Source organism: Panthera tigris, chromosome B1 (assembly GCF_018350195.1).
Source record: "Panthera tigris isolate Pti1 chromosome B1, P.tigris_Pti1_mat1.1, whole genome shotgun sequence".
Taxonomy (NCBI): Eukaryota; Metazoa; Chordata; class Mammalia; order Carnivora; family Felidae; genus Panthera; species Panthera tigris.
The window spans coordinates 95981444-95994713 of NC_056663.1; the positions used below are offsets into that span (position 1 = coordinate 95981444).

Consider the following 13270-nt stretch of genomic DNA (forward strand, 5'->3'; position numbering starts at 1 on the left):
CCGACTTCAGCTCAGGTCATGATCTCACAGTTTGTGAGTTCAAGCCCCACATCATGCTCTGTGCTAACAGCTCAGAGCCTGGAGCCTGCTTCAGATTCTCTGTCTCCCTCTATCTCTGCCCCTCCCCTGCTCATGCTCTTTCTAAATTAATTAATTAATTAAAAATTTTTAATAAAAAATAAAATAAAATATATAATTAAAAAGTCATTATTTAAAGGCATTCACAGTTATCCTAATGGTACTTTTTTGTTTGGATTTTGTTTAAAAATAAATGAATGAGCCCTCTTACCTCAAATCCCACTTTGGAGAGCCTTCTGATCTCAAATCCCACTTTGGAGAATTACACATTGAGGCATTTTAAGTAGTGGCAAAACACATGCACGCGCACACACACACACACACACACACAACCCTCAACATTCACCAGTAGGGGCGTGACCAAATAAATTCTGAATATAAACATTGTGCAGTTATTAAAAAGAACAAAAATAGCGTTATTTGGGAGACAGTAAAAGTCAGTGGCTAGCACTGTGGACTTGAGAGCTACATTCCCCAAGTTCAAATTGCTGCTCCCACAATCACTAGCTGTGCAACCTTGGGCAAACTAATCACATCTCAGTTCCTCATCTACCCACTGGGGATAAGAGTATCTACCTCATATGTTAGTTGTGGAGGAAATGAGATAAAACATAGGGTCTGACATCCATCAGGTACTGGAATGATGCCCATATTGTTTGGGGAATGGGGGTGAAAGCTGTACAAATTTTATAGCATAGATCTACATTAGTTAAAAATATTTTAGAGTATTTATTAAATATAGTTGAGCATTCAGAGCATAAAAATATTTTAAGCACATTGTACATGGGTTTAATGGTAAGAGGAAGAAAGTTTTAACTTTTTCTTTGCACATTTCTGTTTTGTTTGGCTTGTTGCAAAGAACATGTAGTTTTGTAGTTTGGAAGAATAATCCAATAACATTTTTTGGAAGTGGGGTGGGTGAGGGTACTAACAGGAATGGGGGATACAAAAGCATAATTAAAGATTGGAGAGTGAGTCTGGAAACTGAGAAATTTGGCAGGTTAGAGCACAGAATACACAATGGAGAGCAGCAGATATAAGGCTGAGAGTGAGCAAAGGAAAGGTCTTGTGTGCAAGGAAAAGGAGTGTGGACCTTACCCAGATGTTCATAGAAAAATCTTTGTGACAAAAGAATGCAAAGTACTGGCTGTACTCTGGCAATGTGAAAGAAGAACTCCATCTCTCCACCAAAACAAAAACTTTCTATGGCTCCCTTTTACCTCTTATCAGGATAAAGTCCAAACCGAAGTCCATGGCTCTTATCACCAGCCTTCTCACCCTACCCCGCTCCAACCTCAAACTCGACTCCAGCCACATAGATCTACTTGGAGTTTTTAGAAAGCCCTGCTTTCTCCAGGTTCTAGACCTTTGGTTGGGCTGCAGCTTCTGCCAGCACTACCCTTCCCCCACCATGCCATTCCTTGTTCTGCCTGGCTAATTCCTCAGAGCTCAAATAACATTTCCTGGGAAACTCACTTCAGTCCCCCAAGGCTCAGTTTCCCTTCTAGGTCCAAACATATCACCCTGACATTAACCTAAAAAGAGTACTTTTGACATTTATTTGTAATTGTCAGTTTATCACCAGCTTCCCCAACTAGACTGCAAATCCATAAGGGCTGGTACTTGATATTATTCCTTTTTGATTCTTCAGTACCTAGCACAGAACACAGATACCTATAAACATTTGTTAAATAAATGGATATATTTAACTATACAAGCCATCTAATTCCCATTTCTTGTATTCTATTTTTCCCCAAAAAGTTTCTGCTTTAATCCCCAGTCTTTTGTTTGTCAGCCCATAGGCAGAAAATCCTCAACAGGTCATATCAGTGCAAGTCTGAGTCCATGTGACAGTTATATTGCTCACTGAAAACTAACATATTGACATAAGGGTTTTATATGTCAATCTTGTAGCTTGGTTAAGTTCTGCCCTAGAGGGAAAAACCTCCATATGCTGGCAAAAACTGGCAAAATTCATTCACTCATTCAGCAAATATTTAATAACTCCCATCAATGACAACCTTCATTCTAAACTGTGACAACACAGCAGGAAACAGGACCAACAGCTCTACCATCATGGAATCACATTCTATCGGGGGTGAGCAGAGGGATAGAAAATAAAAATGTAAAGATAAGATAATTTCAGGTAGTGCTAAATGTGATAAAGAAAATTAAGCAGGATAGGGAATGATTAAAGTTGAGGGAGACAGAGTAAGAGCTCTTTAGACATACATCAGCTTCTTTGAGGGGTGAACATTTGAGCTGAGTCCTAACTGATGAGAATATTCTCAGTCAGGCCTTAGAAAATCTAAGTAGGAATGAGCTTGGAATATTCAAACAAAGATGGAAAAACAATATGGCTGAAACACAATGAGCAAGGAAGGTGATAGGAGAGTGACCATAAGGTAGGTGTAGAATAGATGATATAGGCCATGATAAGGAGTTTGGATTTTATTACAATGCAAAAGAAAGACATTAGCGAAGTATAGATAGGGAAGTGATAGAGTCTGATTTATATTGTTAAATGGTTAATGACAAAGAAGGTAAGAATGGACAAACAAGAAGCTGTTGTCATTGTCCAAATCAGAGCAACTGATTTTGTACTAGGATAGTAGCAGTAGACCTATGGAGAAGTGGTTGGTCATGTTTGATATACTATTTTGGAAACAGGGTCAATAGGACTTGATGTTAAATTAGATGTTGGAGGCAAGAGGAAAAGAAGAATCAAAACTGTGATCTTTTGGTTCTTCTTGTCAGAAATTCCTGAACCTGTTTCCTTTTAAAAAGCGGGGTTCTACTGGAGAACTTCCTTTCAATAACCACAACAAAGTCAAAGTCAGTCAAAATTCTGCTAGTGTAGGACAATACTTGAATTATCTGCACAAATCCATTGTAGAGAATTCAAGAAGAGTTTATTTTGTGTTAAATTAAACCTTTTAAACTTGACAGATTTTTTCGTAATCAAAAACATAGGTCATTTTATAAAGACCCAAGTGCTTAGAGAACATAGGTTTGTGTCCCTTTAAAAAGTGCCATTTCCTTGAAATACGAGAGATATTTATGCCCAGAGCTTCTATTAGTTATCACTTCCTTATTTTGCTTTATAATCTTATTTTCTCATATAATGGCCATACTTTATACCATTGTTTTATGAATGTTCAAACTAAGGCTTAGCAACCTAGGTAAATTATAGCACAGGAAGAAACAGAATAGCAAGCCCAATTTCCTGAGTCAACCCCTTAATGTATTCATTCACCTGTGAAACTTGGGACATAGTGTATGTTAAAGAACTCTTTAAGGCTACAGAGCAATTCTTTTTCTCCTGAACTTAACTCTCCTGATGTTTTATGTATATTGCCCAGTGATAGTCTCTTGGCAAATAACATTTGAAAACAAACTACACTTACTGCTATGCACAAATCTATTAGGAAAAAAAGCAAGCAGCATTGATAATAACTTCATGGCTAAAAGAACTCAGGAAAACTCACAGTACATATTTATTGTGTTAATATTCATAGCACTATTAAAAATGGAGAGTATTTAGGGGACACAGTAAACCACATCCTTCTTCCTACCAAGTTGTGAACAAACTGAAAAACAGGCAAAACAGTAGACAGCTGAGAATTATCACTCTTACTGATAAAGCTGATGCTGGGAACAAGGCACCACCAATGGGAGCAGGCATACTTACCACTGAGTCACTGACTGGCAGAGCAGGATGACAGAGACTCTCCCCTCCACCCACTTGAAGACATGTCCCTGTAAAATCTGCAGTAAAAAGAAACAGACCAGAAGGCATGATTCCTGATGGCAGCCTTGCTCCAAGAGTAAAACTGGCCACAAGGCTGAGCTTTCTCACCTAGTTTCTCACCATTCAGCATCTTGCCCATGGGGAAGAGGCCAAGAGGCCCAAGAGGCTAAGAGCATTAACAGAATCCCCTGCAACTACACTGTATTCCCTACATAATTTTATTGTCTTAAACTTAGTAGTTTTCAAACTGGAGTCTATCTACACTGGGATTCTATAAGTACTTTCCAAGGAAAACACAGATGATTTTTAGGAAATCAATCCCATTTATTCAACTTTCATCTACTCTTTCCTAAAACTGAGCTGCCTAAAATATGACTGAAGTTGAAATGTCACAACAATTCTGTTTTTCCAACTTCCTGTAAAAATCATTATTTTCCCACTTATAAAAAACAGACATCCTCTCACTCATCCCAGATCTTACGATGGCAAATGTTCCCGTGTACAAAAAAGCTCCTGGAGGCAAGGGAAACAAAAGCAAAAATGAACTATTGGGACCTCATCACAGTAAAAAGCTTCTGCACATCGAAGGAAACAATCAGGAAAACTAAAAGGTAACAGACAGAATGGGAGAAGATATTTGCAAATGACATATCAGATAAAGGGTTAGTATCCAAAATCTATAAAGAACTTCTCAAACTCAACACCAAAAAACAAATAATCCAGTGCAGAAATGGGCAAAAGACATGAATAGAACTTCTCCAAAGAAGACATCCAGATGGCCAACCGACACATGAAAAAATGCTCAACATCACTCATCATCAGGGAAATACAAATCAAAACCACAATGAGATACCACCTCACACCTGTCAGAATGGCTAACATTAACAACTCAGGCAACAACAGATGTTGGCGAGGATGTGGAGAAAGAGGATCTCTTCTGCACTGCTGGTGGGAATGCAAGCTGGTGCAGACACTCTGGAAAACAATATGGAGGTTCCTCAAAAAACTAAAAATAGAACTACTCTATGACCCAACAATTATAGTACTAGGTATTTATCTAAGGGATACTGCTGTTTCGAAGGGGCACATGCACCCTCATGTTTATAGCAGCACTATCAACAATAGCCAAAGTATGGAAAGAGCCCAAATGTCCATCGATGAATGAATGGATAAAGATGTGGTATGTATGTATGTGTGTGTGTGTATGTATACATATATATGTATATATACACATACATGTATATATATGTATACACACATATACATATACATGTATGTGTATATATATGTATGTATACATATATACACATATATATGTATATATATGTATGTATACATATATACATATACGTATACATATACATATATGTATAGATACATATATGTATATACACATGTGTACACATACATGGTATGTATGTGTATATATGTGTATATACATATATGTATATTGTGTATACATATATACACACATACATACATACCACATCTTCTTCATCCATGTATGTATATATGTGTGTGTATATATATGTATACATATATATGTATGTATACACACACACATATACACATACATACAATGGAGTATTACTTGGCAATCAAAAAGAATGAAACCTTGTCATTTGCAACCATGCGGATGGAACCAGAGGGTATTATGCTAAGCGAAATTTGTCAGTCAGAGAAAGACAAATATATGACTTCACTCATATGAGGACTTTAAGACACAGAACAGATGAACATAAGGGAAGGGAAGCAAAAATAATATATAAACAGGAAGGAGGACAAAACATAAGAGACTCTTAATATGGAGAACAAACAGAGGGTTACTGGAGGGGTTGTGGGAGGAGGGATGAGCTAAATGGGTAAGCGGCATTAAGGAATCTACTCCTGAAATCATTGTTGCACCATATGCTAACTAACTTGGATGTAAATTAAAATAATAAATTAAATAAAATGGTAAAAATAAATAAATAAATAAAATAAACTTAAAAAAAAAAGCATCTGAGTCACCAAAGAAACAATGCTAATGCCAATGTCAATATTTAATTTAATTGAGGCACGCTAAGCCTGTAGGAAGATTTCCTGATTTTCCTCATCTTATACATCTGTTAAGAGAGAAGCACAGAAATGGTCCAATACTATTTCCACTTCCACTCCCTGACAATGCCAAAGAATCCTGTTGAGATAGCAAAGAGAAATACTGAAGAAGGTTGAGCCTTACTTCATCTGGGTAACAAACTCACAGCAAGATTTCATATATCTGTCTCGGAATTCAAATATGGAAATTTGTGGAAAACATTCTGGGAAATACTAGTCAGCTACAAGGCACACCTGCTCAGAAATGAGAAAGAACTTGATGTAAAATCTCATTCTCCTATGTCTCAGTTACATATTTCAGTGGATTTCAAGGAAAAAGATGTTAAAAAATTACAAATTTCCAATAAACAAATCAGTGTTATACGTAAAAGAAATATGTATCAGAAGTCAGTCAATGTTTTGTATTTTCTTGAGCAATTATACAGACTCACAGGAGAAAATATTTTCATTAATTTTCACCTAAAGATTACTGAATACAGAAAATCTATATTGTTTTACTCAAACACTACTGTTCATTGTCATTTGTTAACCATTTCTTACATCATTATTCATCCCTATCTTTTATGGAGATTTAGATACACAGTTTTCTACATATAGTATTCTATTTTATATAAATGCATTTTGAAATGCATTTACAATAATCATTTAGTCATTTTTGGTAAGTCCTGTACCGAGTGGTATTATTCTGTCTTTTTCTGTCTTCTATTCTGTCTCCTAGCAAAAAATTACATTCATGAACTATTTGGGAAGAGGGAGCTCCAACCATTTCATTGAGAGACATATTTCCAATAAAATTTTAGTTCTCTTTAGTAGCTATGTGTAAAAATTTGTAATGTGGGGTGCCTGGGTGGCTCAGTCGGTTAAGCGTCTGACTTCGGCTCAGGTCATGATCTCGCAGTTCGCGAGTTCAAGCCCCACATTGGGCTCTGTGCTGACAGCTCAGAGCCTGAAGCCTGCTTCGGACTCTGTGTCTCCCTCTCTCTCTGCCCCTCCCCTGCTCCTACTTTGTCTGTCTCTCTCTCTCAAAAATAAATAAACATTAAAAAAAAATGTTTAATAAAATTAAAAAATAAAAAGAAATTTGTAACACTGTTATTATCAATTATGTACTCATAATTGTAATAATAATTCAATCCAGAAGAAATATTTGACACAATTTTTAGTCATAATTTTTTTTTAATTATAAACAAACTTTTATTGCAGAAAAGAATGACAGAACAAGCAGTAAAATATATTTGAGCATAAAAATATATTTTTAAAACTCTTGTGGGGAAGTAGAGTGAAAATACAAACTCATAGAAAAAATAATGTAAATTTCTATAAAAATGGATGATGATGAGTATTCAATTTCTATGGAATTTGATTTGATTATATGCATCTTAACCCTTTTTATTTTAAAATATTCATATTTACTTTAACCAGAAATTACATCTTTTGCAACTAATTTTAGGACAAAAAATTTTACACATCAACTTAAAAATTATTTGGTATGTCAGCAAATGTCAGCAAAATGTATGTCAGCAAAATGTATGAAGACCCTTGCCTTATGCCTTCAGCTTACCACTGAGATCAACTTCGGATATGGTTATCCTTCTTGGTCAAGAAGTCAGAGGTCAGTTAGGGCAATTGTGCTCGCATCTTCATAAGGTCTCTTCTCCCTTTTGTGGAATCTCCTGGGGTCACAGGTATAGATTTTGTTCCCTTGAATGTCCTGAATGGGTCAAAACAACATATCACTAAATCAGCTCCAAGGCTGTTTTGTACCCAAGGCTATAAGTGAAAACCTGCTCTATTGCTGTCTCAAATTATGTCCCCCTACATTTTTCAACATTAACAGAAGTTCCTAAAAGAAGATCAAATGATAACTAAAAATACTCTAAAAATTAAAAGTCAAAAAGATGTGCTCAATTTGATTATGACCCCCTCCCAATATGAATTTTCCAGGGAGAAATGAAAAGTTCAGATACTAAATTACCTAAATTACCCTGGCAGTGAACTTAGCTCCTAAAACTGAAAGAAAAAAAAAAAAAAAAAAAAAAACACCTCCCCCAAAGGGCCCATCCTGTTAAGCTTACCCAAGCATCCCCTGGCATAGGCAGGCCCCTGTGAAATTTAAGATATGAAGCAGTAGAGTAGAAAGCACACTTTCTGTGGGAGGCCTGACTCCCATGGGAAAGGGGAAAGGGAGAAGGTGGGCTGCATGTGCCAAACTTACACATCAGGAAACTTGTTAGTAGCACTGGAATAGAGTATTGAGAGTTAAGATCATGGCACCCACTCCATACTTCAAGAAACATCTGATGCAGGAAAGAAGTATTTCCCCCTAAAATAAAGAAATAGAACAGAATTATAAGAAACAATCTCTCTTATTTAAGAAATATTTATTGAGCTCAAATTTCTGAGCTAGATTTGCTGGGAGATTCATAAGTGAATCAGAACTGGATGCTGCCTACCAACCAACCACTAACATTTGTAACAGACACATATATGTCAATGCCACATATTTTAGGTTTTTGCTGCAATAGTGCCCTACTTCCAGTACCAGTTTTTGTATTAGTGTAGATTAGGTTTTGTTTGCTAGCAAACAGCTCTAAACATCTCAGTGGTTTAGAACAGCAGAGATGTATTTCTCATTCATACGACTGTGTCTGTCACCTAAAGGCTCTTTTCTACTTTGCCCTGAATCTAGGACCCTCACTGATGTAAGCAACCACCATATGAAACATTGTCGGGGTGACAGATTAAAGAAGGCCACAAATTCTTTATCACTCTTCTCCCCAGTCTCCATTCAAGAGGTGGAGTTTATTTCTCTTCCCCTTGAAACTGAGCTGGCCCTGTGACTGCTTTAACCAATAGAATGTATTATTTCTAGGCCTAAGACTTACAAGACCTGGAAGCTTTTGCACTTTTGAGAGTCCTAAACTACTAAGAAATTAGGTTACTCTGCTGGAGAAGCCATTGTGAAGCAAGGCCCTAGGATAACACTGGGAAGAAGAAAGGCTTGGCTATTCTCGCATCCAGTCAAGCTTCCTAATTACTCCAGCTCCAGAAAATACCTGGCTGCAACCACATGAGACCCCAAGCAAGTTAAGACAGCTGCCCATGAGCCCATTCAATCCACAAAACCATTAGTGATAATAAAAGTTACTCTTTTTTTAATGTTTATTTTTAAGAGAGAGAGAGACAGAGACAGAGCATGAGCGTGACCGTGAGCATGAGCATTAGCATGAGCGGAGGAGGGCCAGAGACAGAGGGAGACACTGAATCTGAAGCAGGCTCCAGGCTCTGAGCTGTCAACAACAGAGCCCAACACAGTGCTTGAACTTGTGTGCCTTGAGATCATGACCTAAGCCAAAGTTGGACACTTAACTGACTGAGCCACCCAGGTGCCCCAAACCAGTTACTATTTTAAGTCACTAAGATTTGGAGTGGTTTGTTATACAGCAATAGATAACTAAAACATTCCATCACTTTGCCAAAAGGAAAGAGGGCATGAGACATTATGCATTCTTTTCTTAAGTTTATTTATTTTGAGAGAGAGAGAGGGAGAGCATGAGCAGGGGAGGGGAAGAGAGAGAAGGAGAGAGAATCCTAAGCAGGCTCTATACTGTCAGCACAGAGCCCGATGCAGGGCTCAAACTCACAAACCGTGAGATCATGCCCTGAGCTGAAACCAAGAGTTGGATGCTAATCAACTGAACCACCCCGCCATCTCCCTTTAAAAAAAACAAAAAACAAAACAAAAAAAAAAGTTTATTTAGAAATTGTGCATTCTTTAAGCTTTTACTTGGAAGTGATACAGACCACTTCCAATCACATGTCATTGGCCACACTGAGTTCAAAGGAATAGGGAAATGCAAGTCTGCTATGTGTGTGGGAAGAGAAATGGAAATATTTGGTGGCCAGTACTATTATCTCCCAGAGAGAGGTCAGGGCTGGAGAGGTACATCTTCCATAGAGATGAGAAGTAAATCACTAAGTAAATAAAATGTCAAGGAAAAAAGAGTAACAAGAGGAGAAAAGAACATAGATAATAACAGATGCTTATAGATGACTTCTGGGTGAAGCAGGGGTGGATTATAAGGAGGAAAAGGGAGGTGGAAAAGACAGAAAAGGAATATCTACAGATGCAAAAAGGAGACACGTAGGGACCCAAAGCAGAGTTTCAGTAACAAAATAGTCAAGAGCATAAAATAAAATGGATAGTATAGGGAAGAAATTGGTAGAAATTCAGAGAAAGAGATCATTGTGGGCTGATACAGCCTGGGACAGAGGCAGAATTAGAGAAGGAATTGGAAGGTAACAGAATTTGGGTGGAGAAAGGATTAAGAAGGGCACTCTCAATGAGGAAATAGAATGAGTAAAGTCTTGGAGTGGGGAATGAATTTAGCAATGGGGAGGATGGAGATTAGGTATTGTAAAAGGAAATGCATCGAAGTAATAGAAGTTATGTGTAAAGATTAGGTTTGCTGCAGAAGGGGAGGAAGCAAAGCCATTTGTGGATTTATAGACGACTTTGAGTGCCAACTGAGATTTCTGAGTTGTTTCCTTTAAATAGCTGAGTGACACTGGAGATAGGGTGCCCAAGTTAAGAAAATCAGTATACAGGACTAGTGCCTTCATGTGGAACAAAGAAGGGAAAGAAGAGCAGAAAGTTACTACAGTATTCAAAGAAGGAATATCCTACTGTGAGGGATTGTTACCTGGCAGAGAGAAAGAACTGCCTTCTGGACCAATTCAGGGGGCTTAGAATGAGAATAAGTTGCTCAGAAAAAAACTTTAGACGGGGGTGGGGGGGGGGTGGGGGGGGTGGGGGGGTGGGGGGGTGGGCTTCAAGTGTGGAGAAGTTGAGATATTTATTTTATCAAGGATATATAAGAAAATGTTTGACTTTTTACTCTCATGGCAAACAATGTTGGTTACCTACCCAACATTCCCCACTCTATTTTCTTGACAACTTCAATACTGCTCAATTCATCTCTTCCTTTCAAACCAATCAGGGAAAAGAAACATACATGTGTATAATTCAGCTCCAAGGTAAATCCTGATGGTTTAAGCCACTTAGTTTAACCACTCAACTAACACCTTTCTAGGGGAGGAAAGAAGGTTGTTTTTTTGATGCCCCAATGTCAGGGGTGTGCTACTGTCATTTAGTGGGAAGGGGCCACAGATACTAAGTGTCCAGCAATGCATGCCACAATCCTGCATAAAACCTGCCAAAAGTCAGATAAACACTAACCAGACATGGTAATCCCAAACTCCTTGTCAGTTACTGTTTGGGGAATAGTTAGTGACCCAATGCGGTCAATAACATACAAGGAGTGGCCTGCTATGCAGCTTCTCAGGTGGTTTCTTCCTGCTTATTGAGATCATCCCAATTGTATCCATCTTCTCTCCCAAGCATCTCATCCCAAGCATCCATCTTCTTTCCAAAACCAGTTTCTTCCCAATCATCCTGTTTCCATCATTGGCATTTCCTGTTACCAAGTCCTAAAGCAGTTATGACATCTAACCATTAACCTCAGGATGACCACTCAGATTTGCCTGGGACAATCTAATTTTAATCTTGTTCTCCCAGTGTATAGTGCCACCTTTCAGTTCCAAAAATATTCTAGATTGGAGACTAGACCATATGGTCACTTACTTTTCCCAATTAAATCCTGTTCATTCTGCCCCAAGAAAGTACAGGGGTGAGCAAACTATGGCCTATAGACTCTTTTTGTATCTCTGTAGATCAAAAAATGGCTTTTACAGGTTTAAAGAGTTGAAAAAAAATAGTATTTCATGACACCTAAAATGTCAGTGTCCATAAATAAAGTTTTACTGGAACACAATCATGCTCATTCCTCTAAGCATCTTTTAGGTTGCTTTCTTACTATAAGACAGTTGAGTAATTATGAAAGACAGGCCTAAAATATGTTTGGCTCTTCATAGAAAAGCTTGCAGACCCCTGCCCTAATGCCACTTAGTTCTAAGTTTCCTCATTTCTTGCACTAATACCATAGCCTACTAACTTGTTTTCCATGCTTTTCCTACTCCAGTCTTTAATACATCCGGTAGATAATCTAGAGAAGTTTTATCCGGTCATTTGCCCCTTCAAACTCTTCAATGGCTCCTCCAAAACGGGTAGTATAAATCCAAGCCTATCTGTTGACTTAAGACTACCAACCTAATTTTCCAGACTTTGCTCCTGATTACTGAAGCGAAAATGGAACACTAGCCCTTTCCCTAGTAAGTACTTTAGTTCGTATCATATGCCCCCACTGCTTTTCGGGTCTCTCCTCCATCGCACCGGTTCCTCAAGATTAAACGAAAATTGTTACTCCCTTAATACACCTTCACTCATTTATCACACCGATTGTTCACAGCAAGTAGTTCTTGGGAGTGGGCGTGGGGGAACTCCCTGACACAAAGACAACAGACTAGGACACGAGACAGCAAGTCAAAGGAGTTGAGTGCTTGAGGTAAGGAGCCCAGAATAAGGCTTCAGAGGTGAATTTATACCAGATTTTTAAAGGACTTGAGAGGCTAAAAGACTGTGAAAGACTTAGGGAGATTAAAAAAAAAAATGTAAATAAAGCTGAATGAGCGAATCAAAGGACCACCTCATTCTAGCCACTTCCCTACCGCCACGGACTATGATTTAAGCGGTAACACCTTTAGTCTGAAACCTGAAAGAAAATTCTACAAGCGAAGTCTTGACCAAAACCACCCGGGAGTGGCTGCTCCGTGCTAGCGCAGGCAGCGAGTAGATTCCGGATGCCAAATAACCGTAGTGCGGGCACTGTGCACTCTATCCGCGACAAGAAGACTCCAGTTCGTCGCCAAAACTTTCGGGCGGTAGCTTGTCTGCGCGCCCACGCTCCCAGCTTCCGGAAAGGCGCGCCAGCGCCACGGGGGAAAAAGGGACGCCCCTCAATAGTTTGCGCCAGCAGTTAAAACTAAGTCGTGGCCTCCCACAAGCCACCAACCTGCGCCCTCGAAAAGGCGACCCAGCCAGGCTCCCGCCTCCGCAGCCGCCTAGGCGCACGTGAAGTCCCTAGCGGAGCAAAAGCGAAGAGGCGGGAGTTCGCGGACACGAACTTAAACCTGGGAAAGGAAGCGGTTCCAGGGCGCACGCGCATTGCGAGGGGACTGGGCGGAGCCTGCCTCCCGGAGGAGTTGCAAAGGAAAGGAGAGCGCGTGGCGCTCCGGAACTCGCGCACGCGCCGTAGTCTCACTCGGCCTGTGCGCGCGCGCGGCCGGCGCTGCATCTTTTCTTCAAGCCCGCCCCCCTCTTCCACTTCAGCCAGGGTAGGCGACGAGCGAAAGCAGGGAAGTGTGGGGCGAGGTGGGCGGGGCGTC

General features: G+C 39.3%; 1 long non-coding RNA gene across 1 annotated transcript in view; it reads right to left on the bottom strand.

Annotated features, from left to right (window-relative positions):
- Positions 1-12982, bottom strand: part of LOC122237679 — a 49160-nt gene extending 36178 nt beyond the window's left edge. The window contains exons 1-4 of the long non-coding RNA XR_006216278.1: positions 12898-12982; positions 8142-8249; positions 7488-7637; positions 3770-3846 (exon numbers count right to left, since the gene is read on the bottom strand). This is a non-coding gene — a long non-coding RNA (uncharacterized LOC122237679). The remainder of the gene's footprint in view (positions 1-3769; positions 3847-7487; positions 7638-8141; positions 8250-12897) is intronic.
- Between the last annotated feature and the right edge of the window lie 288 nt (positions 12983-13270).